This window comes from Mirounga angustirostris, unplaced genomic scaffold (genome assembly GCF_029215605.1).
Source record: "Mirounga angustirostris isolate CCGP_5_RB_7025 unplaced genomic scaffold, mMirAng1.0.hap1 SCAF_5, whole genome shotgun sequence".
Lineage (NCBI taxonomy): Eukaryota > Metazoa > Chordata > Mammalia > Carnivora > Phocidae > Mirounga > Mirounga angustirostris.
This window is the reverse complement of record NW_026991713.1, coordinates 23,843,814-23,855,237: the sequence shown is the minus strand read 5'-3', so window position 1 is coordinate 23,855,237 and position 11,424 is coordinate 23,843,814. Positions and strand designations below refer to the sequence as shown.

The window sequence follows — 11,424 nt, the reverse complement described above, 5'->3', positions numbered from 1 at the left end:
GGGGAGAGAGAGGATAACACAGAGTAATGCATTGAGAAGAGAGAGGTAATAGCCAGGAGAAGCAGAACGTGGGATGAGATAGAGACCAAAGTACAAGTAGGAGTGGCTTTCCACTGGAGGAGGGTACAACCTATGTTCTTTTTTTTTTTTAATATGTGCCCTCTTTAATACCTATCACCCTGCTAACCCCTCCCCCCACCCCTCTCCTCTCTAGAACCCTCAATTTGTTTCTCAGAGTCCATAGTCTCTCATGGTTTGTCTCCCCCTCCGATTTCCCCCCCTTCATTTTTCCCTTCCTACGATCTTCTTCTTCTTCTTCTTTTTTTTAACATATAATGTATCATTTGTTTCAGAGGTACAGGTCTGTGATTCAACAGTCTTGCACAATTCACAGCACTCACCATAGCACATACCCTCCCCATTGTCTATCACCCAGCCACCCCATCCCTCCCACCCAGCACCACTCCAGCAACCCTCAGTTCGTTTCCTGAGATTAAGATTTCCTCATATCAGTGAGGTCATATGATACATGTCTTTCTCTGATTGACTTATTTCGCTTAGCATAATACCCTCTAGTTCCAACCACATCGTTGCAAATGGCAAGATTTTGGGGGTTTTTTTTTTTGATGGCTGCATAATATTCCATTGTATATATATACCACATCTTCTTTATCCATTCATCTGTTGATGGACATCTTGGCTCTTTCCATAGTTTGGCTATCGTGGACATTGCTGCTATAAATATTGGGATGCACGTACCCCTTTGGATTACTACATTTTACAACCTGTGTTCTAACAGAAGGGAGGAGAGGCCATGTACACTGTTTACTTATTAGTAGATTTGGTCAAAATTGCAAGAGCTTCTTCTGATGGCTTCCATTTTCTTTGTAAAAAAAGAAAAGATTCCTGTTCCAGGACCACCCATTTTAGGGATTACCCCTCCTTGGTAAGGACTACTCTAAAATATTCTGTATGGCCAAGTCCTCTTGAAATACTTCCTTCCAGTGATTGTCTAGAAATGAACCCATTTGCTGAACCTCCCTCTCTTAGTGACACTATCACCCTGTGGACAGACCTTCAGAGAATTGTGGCTAGTTTAGTATATTTGTGGACGGACTCTCATTATTCCCATGACTAATAAAAAGTTGTCTGTTTATTATTCTTTTGTTCTTCCTTCTTTTTTTATGGCTACTTTGCATTTCACCTTCCTGTTTGTTGCCGGGCATGATAAGCTGGAACGGAGATACTTGGTATAATGGTTTCAAATTATAATATCAGTACACTTTTGATGCCCCTAGGTAATTAATGCTGAAATTACAGCCAGCAGTGGTAACAAGAGTCAGAAAACAACTCTTAAGAAAAATGCAATGTGCTTAATAATTGGTTCACTTTTTTTCCCTCTGCCTAGTAATCAACTTTATTTTTACCTGCAATGACAAAGACTGGTTGGGGAAAAATCGTGTTATGTAACAGTCTCCTCCTTGACCCCATCCAAGTGTGAAAGACATTTCACCTGTTCAGTGGGTGACTGGGAATCCTAGGCAGTATTGTAGTCGTGGCTTTTCTATTTCCATTTGGAAATAACAGTAACTACGACATCACTCTTTGGAGACCTGAGCTGCGGCATTAACAATCATTTCACGTTGGTTTATTGCATGACCATTAAACAACTTCAAAAATCAGATTTTCACTGTTAATAATTAAGTAATTAGAGGGTTACGAGCGTTGACAAGAGTTCTTCATCTTTTGATCCCTACAGGGAAAATAAAGACAACAAAATGAAAGTTAATATACTGAATCTACTCATGGGTTTTCAAGTCCCGCAAATGCCCTGCCATTGAAATTTCAGGGAGCAATGACCTGGCACTTCAGACATGAATTACTTTCCCCCTACTCTTCCAAATGTATGTCTTATTGGAGGTAATATCTCTCTTCTTCCAGAGATAAATATGTCTGCCATTGGCTGGGCAACCCTTTGGAAATTCCCCATATTCAGTCAGAGGTTTGCAGAGCACTGAGAATCCATTTTGAATGTTGATAGAGTCTAAGGAACGGTGAACAGGGTAAGAATTGAGTGCTAGGAAAGAAGAAAGACCTTCAAGTGTTATTTTTGCCTTGAAGTACAACAAACTGATCTTGAAGTCAGATTTTGGCTCCATAAATTATTATCTTGCTCTTTGGCAAATTACTTAACTTCTCTGAGCCTCAGTTTCTCACTTGTATAAAAAGGGTAATAATACCCATTTCAGGAATTCCTGGGATTAAATAAAACAGTTCATAAGAAGCTCTTAGCATAGGGTCTAGCAGATATAATTCTCAATATATATGAGTTTCTTTGTCCTTCTTTCCCAAAGTAAAATTTCTTTACAGCTCCAGAACACATAAAAACCTCCTTTTAAGATTTGTTCTGTGAGATCTGCTTCTGTGACTATCTCTTGCATCTGTATCTTCCTCTCCAGTCCTGCTGCCAGAAATGGCAGATTGATATCCCAAGTTCAGACTGATATCCTTAGCACATGATTCCTGTCATATGAACGGAGAGGCCAGCTCTGAAGCCTTCATTGGTTTTCCTAGAAAAATCCCAAACCTAGATTTGCCTAGAAAAATCCCAAACCTCTTATAGCTCAGAGAGGTGGGGCCTTCCATATTGAATCTTCTCTTTCCCTTTCCAGCCTCTTTACTGAGTTCCCTATACACCCTGATTAAATCATTGCTATTCCTTTCTCTCTGAGCATTGCTCATCCTGGTCTGCTTCTTTGCCTTTTCTGGCTTAGCACCTCCTCTTCACCATGTCTACTTGATAAAATCCTACGCTCAGTGAAGACCAGTGCCTGTGCTCTCTGAACTCCGGGATGTACCATATCTCCCTCCTGGTCCCACCCTGAAAGGATTTCTCTTTCTGAAAGCTCCCATAGCACTTTTTCTTTATTTGGCTATGTCTAGAATGTTCCCCAGCCACCCAGCCTTGTCACCTCCTATTCATTCTAAAGTTTGAGCCATAAGTCTTGTCTCCAGCTGCTGGGTCTCCATCAGTCTCCTTAGATATACACTGGATGCTTACCTTGGTCCATGATGCCATAGGTCATTAGTCTTTTTTTTTTTTTTAAAGATTTTATTTATTTGAGAGAGAGTGCACTCTCAAATTTATTTATTTGAGAGAGGGGGTAGGGTCAGAGGGAGAAGCAGACTCCCCACTGAGCAGGGAGTCCTATGCGGGACTCGATCCCAGGACTCCAGGATCATGACTTGAGCCGAAGGCAGTCACTTAACCACCTGAGCCACCCAGGTGCCCAGTCATTAGTCTGATCATTCCAGTAGTGTCTGTCACCCACTCGCACGAGTGGAAACTCCTCTAGGGGAGGAGGGGTGCCTGTTTTTCTCTCTGCTGTATCCTCAGTGCCTGGCAGAGAAAGCACTCAGTAAAGGCTTGTTGAATCAATAAATAAAGTCTACTACTTGCCACATACTGTCTTTCTGTATAGCTGTTTATATCCATGCCTGTCACATCTGTGTCACTGAGAACAGGGGCTATGTCATATTAATCCTATTTGGCCCTGTAGCACCTAACTCAGTGCCTTGTTGATCATAAGTGCTCACTAAGTATTTGTGTAGTAAAAAACACGTGAGCACAGAAACAGAGAACCCTAGCCTGAAGCCTACTGCAGGCATTTCAAGTGGTGCAGTAGCTGACTGTATGGGCAAGGGGGAGACGGAGCCCACTTCAGGTGTAGTACGAGTCTTCTCATTTTAGTAAACAAAACACTTGCAGTGGGTTTTGAAAACCTGGATTTTCAGATCTCATTCATAAATGGTTAAGATGGTTTTTTTCAAGGAAAAAAAATTCTTAAAGCAGAGATTAAAGCATAAACCCTTTCAATAACAAAAACAAAAGCTTCCCCTTCAGCCCCAGGTTTCCGATGGAAGGGCCTTTGCTCTGGAGATATAATATCCCGTGTTCACCATCTTTCTTTTAAATTGCCCAATCCATCAGGAGGGGGGATTTGTGCCCCACCTGTGGCGAGACATGTTAAAGAGACCAGACATTTGATTGCTGTGTTTAGATTTATGGGGATTGAGATGACCCTGAAGATTAAATGAAGAAGCAACTGTGAAAAAGGAACTGAATCAGGGAGAAAATTGATTTTTAAGTTGAAGACATATTGGTGTGGAGAGGTTTAAATGAGATAGGGCAGAATGATAAGAGCCAGGTAGGTGGGGGATGGGCTCCCTGAGGGGAAGCCACCTTGGTTAATTGCAGGCTGGTGTAATCCTGGTTGACCTTCAGGAGGCTCTAAGAAGGATGATATCGTGAGACTTGGGTCTTGAAATCACATTTAGTGAACGCCTAATCAGAGCTACAGATGGACTTCAGATTTGATCCTCCTGATGAAACTGATTTAAGACAGGGTAGAAGACAGATAATCAAGAGTGACTATGAGATGAAATTCCTCAGAGTTATTTTTCAAAATGCGAGAGGCAGCAAAAATATATTGCCGGCTAAAACAAAAGAAATTTAATCAGTGAAGATAAAAATGATTTTTTTTTTTTCCCAAAGCGGGGAGAAATGTCTTGGGAACTTTCCCCAAACATCTAAGTTTCTTTAAAGGAGATCTACTCCCGCTTACCCAAAATCGATTTATTTCTGCTTCCTTCTAGGTCCCTGGTCTCTCATCTGATCTTCTATGTTCGCACTATAACACCATTCCTTTTTGCCTTTTCTCCAACATCTTATGGTGACTTCAGAAACCCCTCTCCAGGACTGATTATGGAACTTCAGTGGTATTCAGTATGTTTTGAGTCCTTGCTGTTTACTTAACAGTATTGTAGGATTTAAGCTACAGGTCCTGTTCTCAAGAATTTAAGGGACTTTTAAAGGATACAAAGCACATATATGAAGTAATGAAAACACATTTAATCCATAGACATTTGTTTAATAGGAGCTCCCGAGAAGGAAGAGGGATCCTTTGAGCTGGCCCATTACGGTAAATTACCTGAAGGAGATGGGACTTAGCGCATGGGAGAACAGAGAAGTCATGGATAGTGGAGTGTGGGGTAGCACAGACTAAAAAGTCATGGAGCCCAAATTGAACATGGAGGTGTTGAGTGGCCAGTGAGGAGACTGACCTGATAAGACTAGAAGTTCCTTAATAAGGAAAAGTGAGGATCAACTGAAATATAATCTGTGGATTTTGGATAACTGTGGCAAAGAGAATTATATGTTCCGAGGACATGATTATATAACTGTTAAATCATTTATATGTTGCATAGATATATATGCATAAATACATGGAAGGGAACACCAGATCCTATAATTGCATTTCTTTGTTTCTCATCCTTGAAGCCATTCTGTTGACACCCACACACCCACACCCACCCACACCCCCACACACCCACACACACCCACACGGTATGCAAACCACTTTGCTAAACGTAAAGCTCCATGCCGAGCTTAGTTAATATGATCGATTTTTCTGGGTGGGGGAGGGAAGATAGGAAACTTTGTTCTGAGCACATTCTTCTTTTTAGATACATGGGCTAAAGAGATTAATCTATGACCTTCCGCATGGGGAGTACAAATTTCTAGATACAAAAATTCCATTAATGAATGCAGTGAGAACAAAATTATGGTAACTAAATGGTTTTAATACCAGATTGTTCTTTAGAAATGTACATTTAAAAAAAATATGGAGTCAAGATGTCTGGGCAATTAAAAATGTATCAGGAATGAAATAATATCTCCTGATGTATAGGTAAGAGAGATGAGTAAGAAAGGATTTGCATTTAGTAATATTTTAAAAAGAATATGAAGCTTATTCAAGCACTGAATTTTAAATCATAGCAAACTAGAGTGATAAAGAATAAAAGAATAAAATGCAATGTATTGAGAGGCAGCATGCATTGTTGAATAAGTGAAGCACTGAGTTGAGATTCTATAAAAATTTCAAATTCCTTGTGCAAACTCAATTTCTCTGTTTTAAAGGGATACTACAAAATAATAATAACTACCACCACCATCACCGCCACCTTTCCTAGATCTTGGCTTATTTGCTCTCAAACCACTCTCTTATACTTCTCCTGCTCTATTCTGAGGAGCAGGGGGCCTGACTGTGTTTCCAAAGGTCACCTGTCAGCTGACATTTTGCTGTGTTGAGGTGTGGGAGGGCGCTTGGCAGGAGATTGGAGGGTGGGAGGGAGGGAGAAAGCAGGGTATTTCTCCACCCCTCTCTGCTTCTCCACTATTCTAGTCAGTCCAGACTAGCCTCATTGTTCTGGCTTTAGTTAGGTGACCCTGCCCCTGGGCTCTGGGAACAAACACCTCTCTTCTACTGGGTTTGGAGGAAGAGACTGCCTGTGCTGCTAATCTCTCAGTTGCTTCACTGTTCCCTTTGGTCATTCATCTCTTCCATCATCTGTTTAACAAAATCCCCTCTGTTAAATTCCCTCTGTTTTAAATCCTGTTTTTCTCTTTGGACCCTGACTGCTATGCTAGTGTCATATATAACACAAAGAATGAAATAGTACAGTAGATCGGTCTGAGATATTTGGAGAAAGGCAGTTAGTTATACAGGCTCAAATAATAATTTTATATGATACCTCATGAATCTAGAGCAATCATATTGAACACTACAGGCTTTCCCAGAAGCATTACAAGGCTTACTCATGGGGTAAAAATCTCCTGGTGGCTCTGAAATTATTTTCTAAGTATTGCTTTCTAGATTGTCACTAAAATATTGACAAATTCCCAAGTTCTGGGATGTATCCAATGTATATAATGTGAAGGCAACCCAGATAAATGCTTCCCAGTGTTAAATTTATTTTAGCTCCTTTGACAGGGATACATGCTTATTTTTGTGTGGGCAAGTTATTGTAATGTTTTCTCCATTGCCTAATTGATTTGGCCAAAGAGCAGCAGGTCATGGTTGTATCAGTAAATCAAGTATATTTCAAAAACAGCTCTAGCACTGCTAATATGGATAATATTGTAAGAACTCTGTTAGCCTGGATATCCTGAAAGTCCTGATTCTGTTGGGAAGTCTTTTTGTAAGATACTGCCTATAATGGCTGAACTCTATTCTGCTCCTCTGGTACTTTGACTGTCCATATCATTTTTTCTCAACTGTGGTTTAAAAAATGCTTATGCTGGAATCACCTGGGGGGTGCTTGTTAAAAACACAAATGCTAAATCAGAACCTCTGGAAATAAGGCATGAAAACTTGAATTTTAATAATAAGATTTTTTTAACCTACTAGAGTTTGCAAAACATTGGGTACCAATAAACGCAGAATTCCCATTTGTCTCTATTTTATCTCCTCAAGGAGATCAGTGGCTTCCAGAGGAAAGTTTTCTTCTGCTAATCTGTCTTCCCTACATTGCCTGGCAGAGTAATAAGCAATTAGTAAATGCGCAGTAAGTATTTGTAGAATTGATCTGAATTCTTTTATCAACCCAAATATGAGGAGTAATTTCTTGAGCATTATCTTAATGATAATGATTATTGTTGTTCTTTAAAACAATGAACAACACTGACATAATTATCTAGCAAAAGTAGGTAAATCTACATTGAAAGAATAGAATGAGCATTAATAGAAAATTTGCAAGCATTGATGAAACATATAAGGATAATGATAATGGACATTATAAAATAGGAATTTAAAAAGAACAAATCATGCCAGAAAAACTTGATTGCTTTTTTTGATAGAGCTACAAGATCAGTAGATAAAAGTAATGTGAAATTGTAGATGTAATCTATCTCAATTTTGGTAAAGTGTTTGATAGTGTCACATAAAATTTTCCATCTTGAATTAATTGAAATTGGCTTTGGTGTGAACCTCTTGTTGTCTGCTAGATGCTACAAAAGTCTATAACACAAAATAATGATACATCTTGTGATGAGCTATTTCAGAAATGAAAACTAAGTTTGCCTTTGGTTGCCATCTTAGTGTTTGATTTGGAGGCTGTATTTAAATATGTTGGTGACATTTTACATTTGTGTTGTGTTGCATTAAAACTTGTTGGAATCACTACGGAAAGAGAAATTATACAAAGATGTGTTAAAATATCATAAATATTCATATTTTGTATCATTGACAACCTTCAGGCTTTTAAATATTCTACCAACTCACACAGTTATGTTCACATATAGCCTTTTCTAGACTGTGAATATACAAGCATATGCCTATTTCAAACATATTAAGGGTTGCCAGATTTATCAAATTAAAATACTAAATATACTTAGAATTTATTCTCAAACACAGATGTATTAAGAGATCTTAAGAAAAAGTTATAAAAAATGATAATTATACTTACTCGTCTAGGGTTGCTGGGTCAATTCTTTCAAGGCTAACCTGCTTTTATGGACTAATACAAGTGTTTGATCTGAAGTATGATATGGCTGTCCAAATAGGTATGTTTAGGTGTGAATGAGAAATAGCAGATTGAAAAGGACGTTGTAATTTTCGGTTTTCTATAGTTCTGAGGGAAGTATCTGAATTTTAAAAATTGTGGAAAGTGATGAGAATATTTAGTGCTAAAGGATATGATTCACGTATGTCAGAAAGATGAAAATAATTAAAGAAATGAATATTTATAGTTGATAAAAATGTTAACTAAAGGGGTGTGGTGGGTTGAGGAAGGTATCTAATAATATCCAAAGAATATGAACATTGCAGAATTAGCTACCATGGTACATGAGTATTAATGAATGACATTAAGTAAATGAAAATTTAAGAAGAGTGATACCAAGGTGAATTATTTTAATTATAAAACTCTTCTAAGAAATTATTGGGTATTTAAATATGTTAAGTATATTTACTTTAGTATATATTTATGTATTTTAATATATTTAAAATTAGACTAAAACCCAGCATATACGCAGACTTAACTAGAGATAACTTATTTCTTATTTTCTTTCATTGTATTAATTTTATATTTTTCTAGATAAGAGAACTAATGATAGTTAACTTTAATTCAGTGCTAAGCATCATACTTTCACTAAGCACATTTGTGGGGGTTAGCACTTTTACAGGGATTTTATAAATCCTCCCAACAACCCAAGAGGTAGGTATTCTTATCCTCATTTTATAGCAGAATCTGAGACTTTGGTGACTTAAATGACTTGGCCAAGGTTGCATAGCTTGGAAGCTGGGATTTAAACCCAGGCCTGCCTGATTCCTAAACCTGTGCCTTTATTTATTTATTTATTTTTATTAAGTTTTAAATTTTAATTCCAGTATAGTTAACATACAGTATTATATCAGCTTCAGGTATACAATATAGTGAGTCAACAATTCTATACATTACTCAGTGCTCATCAAGATAAGTGTACTTTTAATCCCCTTCACCTGTTTCATCCATGCCCCTACCTACCTCCCCTCTGATATGCTTTGCTTTATTTTATTTTATTTTTCCAAGTTATTATTTAAACTCCAGCTAGTTAACACACAGTGCAATATTAGTTTCAGATGTAGAATTTAGTGATTCATCACTTACATACAACACCCAGTGCTCATCACAAGTGCCCCCCACTTAGCTATCACTCATTTAACCCATCCCCCCACCCACCTCCCCTCCATTAACCATCCGTTTGTTCTCTATAGTTAATATCTGTGTCTTGGTTTGCCTCTCTTCCCCTGCACCATGTTCATTTGTTTTGTTTCTTAAATTCCACATGGGAGTGAAATCATATGGTATTTGTCTTTCTCTGACTGACTTATTTCACTTCATATAATACTCTCTAGCTCCATCCACATCATTGCAAATGGAAGGATTTCGTTCACTTTTATGGCTGAGTAGTATTCCACTTCTTTATCCATTCATCAGTCGAGGGACATTTGGGCTCTTTCTGTAATTTGGCTATTGTTGATAATGCTGCTATAAACATTGGGGTGCATGTATCCCTTCAAATCAGTACTTTTGTATCCTTTGGGTAAATACCTAGTAGTGCAATTGCTAGGTCATAGGGTAGTTCTATTTTTAACTTTTTGAGGAACCTCCATACTGTTTTCTGGAGTGGCTGCACCAGTTTGCATCCCCACCAACAGTGTAAGAGGGTTCCCCTTTCTCCGCATCCTTGCCAACACCTGTTGTTTCCTGTGTTGTTAATTTTGGCCATTCTGACTGGTGTGAGGTGATAAAAAGATGTTGAGCATCATCCTTTCATGTGTTTGTTAGCCATGTGTATGTCTTCTTTGGAAAAATGTCTGTTCATGTCTTCTGCACATTTTTTAACTGGATTATTTGTTTTTTGGGTTAAACCTGGACTTTTAATCATGAGGCTTTGCAGGCTCCCATGAAGACAATGGGGGCTTTGATTCAATTCACAAAAGAGATTATTATTGTTTTAAATAGTAAGCTTCACTGTTGCTTTTGAAATCATTCAATTTACTCAAATTTGATTTAAGCACAACTCGTTTTTTAATGTTCTACATATTTTTAAATTTTTATTAAGTTTTTTATTTTAATTTCAGTATAGTTAACATACACTGTTATATTAGTTTCAGGTGTACAGTATAGTGATTTAGGCATAGTTCTTTAAAGGAACAGATTTGTTGGGTAAAGTGAGATGTAGGTCTGCAGTGCTTAGATTTCCCTTGATTGTCAGAGACTTCAGTAAACCCCACCTCATTCATACTCTATATGGATAATTATCTAAAATTCATGAGCATAAACATGCAATTTTTAAACAAGATTTATTTGTTTTAGAGAGAGAGAGAGCGTGTGTGAGCATGAGAGTGGGGTGAGGGGTAGAGGGAGAGGCAGAGAGAGAATCTCAAGCAGACTCTCACCTGAGCGTGGAGCCTGCCACAGGACTCAATCTCACAACCCTGAGATCATGACCTGAGCTGAAATCAGGAGTGGGACACTTAACAGGATGAGCCACGCAGCAGGAACATAAACATGCAATTTAAAAAAAATTTTTTTTATGGATTATCTTCCAGGACTAGTGCTCCCAGAAGATGTAAGCATTCCCTCAGAGGAAAATCTGATATTTGAGCTTAGTGGAAAATATTTAACTCACAGAAGATCTGACTCTATTTCTTCTACTCCTTCTAATACCACTGTATAAATAATGGTATTTTAGGAAAAAAATTGTATTAAAAGGAAGGAAATATAGGTGGGTTTTTTTTTTTTTTTTTGTATGTTCTTTAGTTCTTTAACCTCTCTGGTCTGAACTACTTCATAAAAATTAGGATAGCATTTATGGTCTCAGGTTTTGAAAACTGAGTGCTTAGCTTCAAATCTGAGCATGAGAACATCTGCTTCTGTCTAAGATGGAGTGAAAGGAACTAGATTTACCTTCCTTCCTGAAATGACTAGAAAGTCAGGCAACGGGGCGCCTGGGTGGCTCAGTTGGGTAAGCATCTGCCTTTGGCTCAGGTCGTGATCCCAGAGTCCTGGGAACTAGCCCCCCGTTGGGCTCTCTGC

General features: G+C 38.2%; 1 long non-coding RNA gene across 1 annotated transcript in view; it reads left to right on the top strand.

The window, feature by feature from the left end:
• The first annotated feature begins 4,655 nt into the window (after positions 1-4,655).
• LOC123837906 (uncharacterized) overlaps positions 4,656-11,424 on the top strand; it is a 49,638-nt gene continuing 42,869 nt past the window's right edge. Inside the window, exon 1 of the long non-coding RNA XR_010411202.1 lies at positions 4,656-4,786. This is a non-coding gene — a long non-coding RNA (uncharacterized LOC123837906). The remainder of the gene's footprint in view (positions 4,787-11,424) is intronic.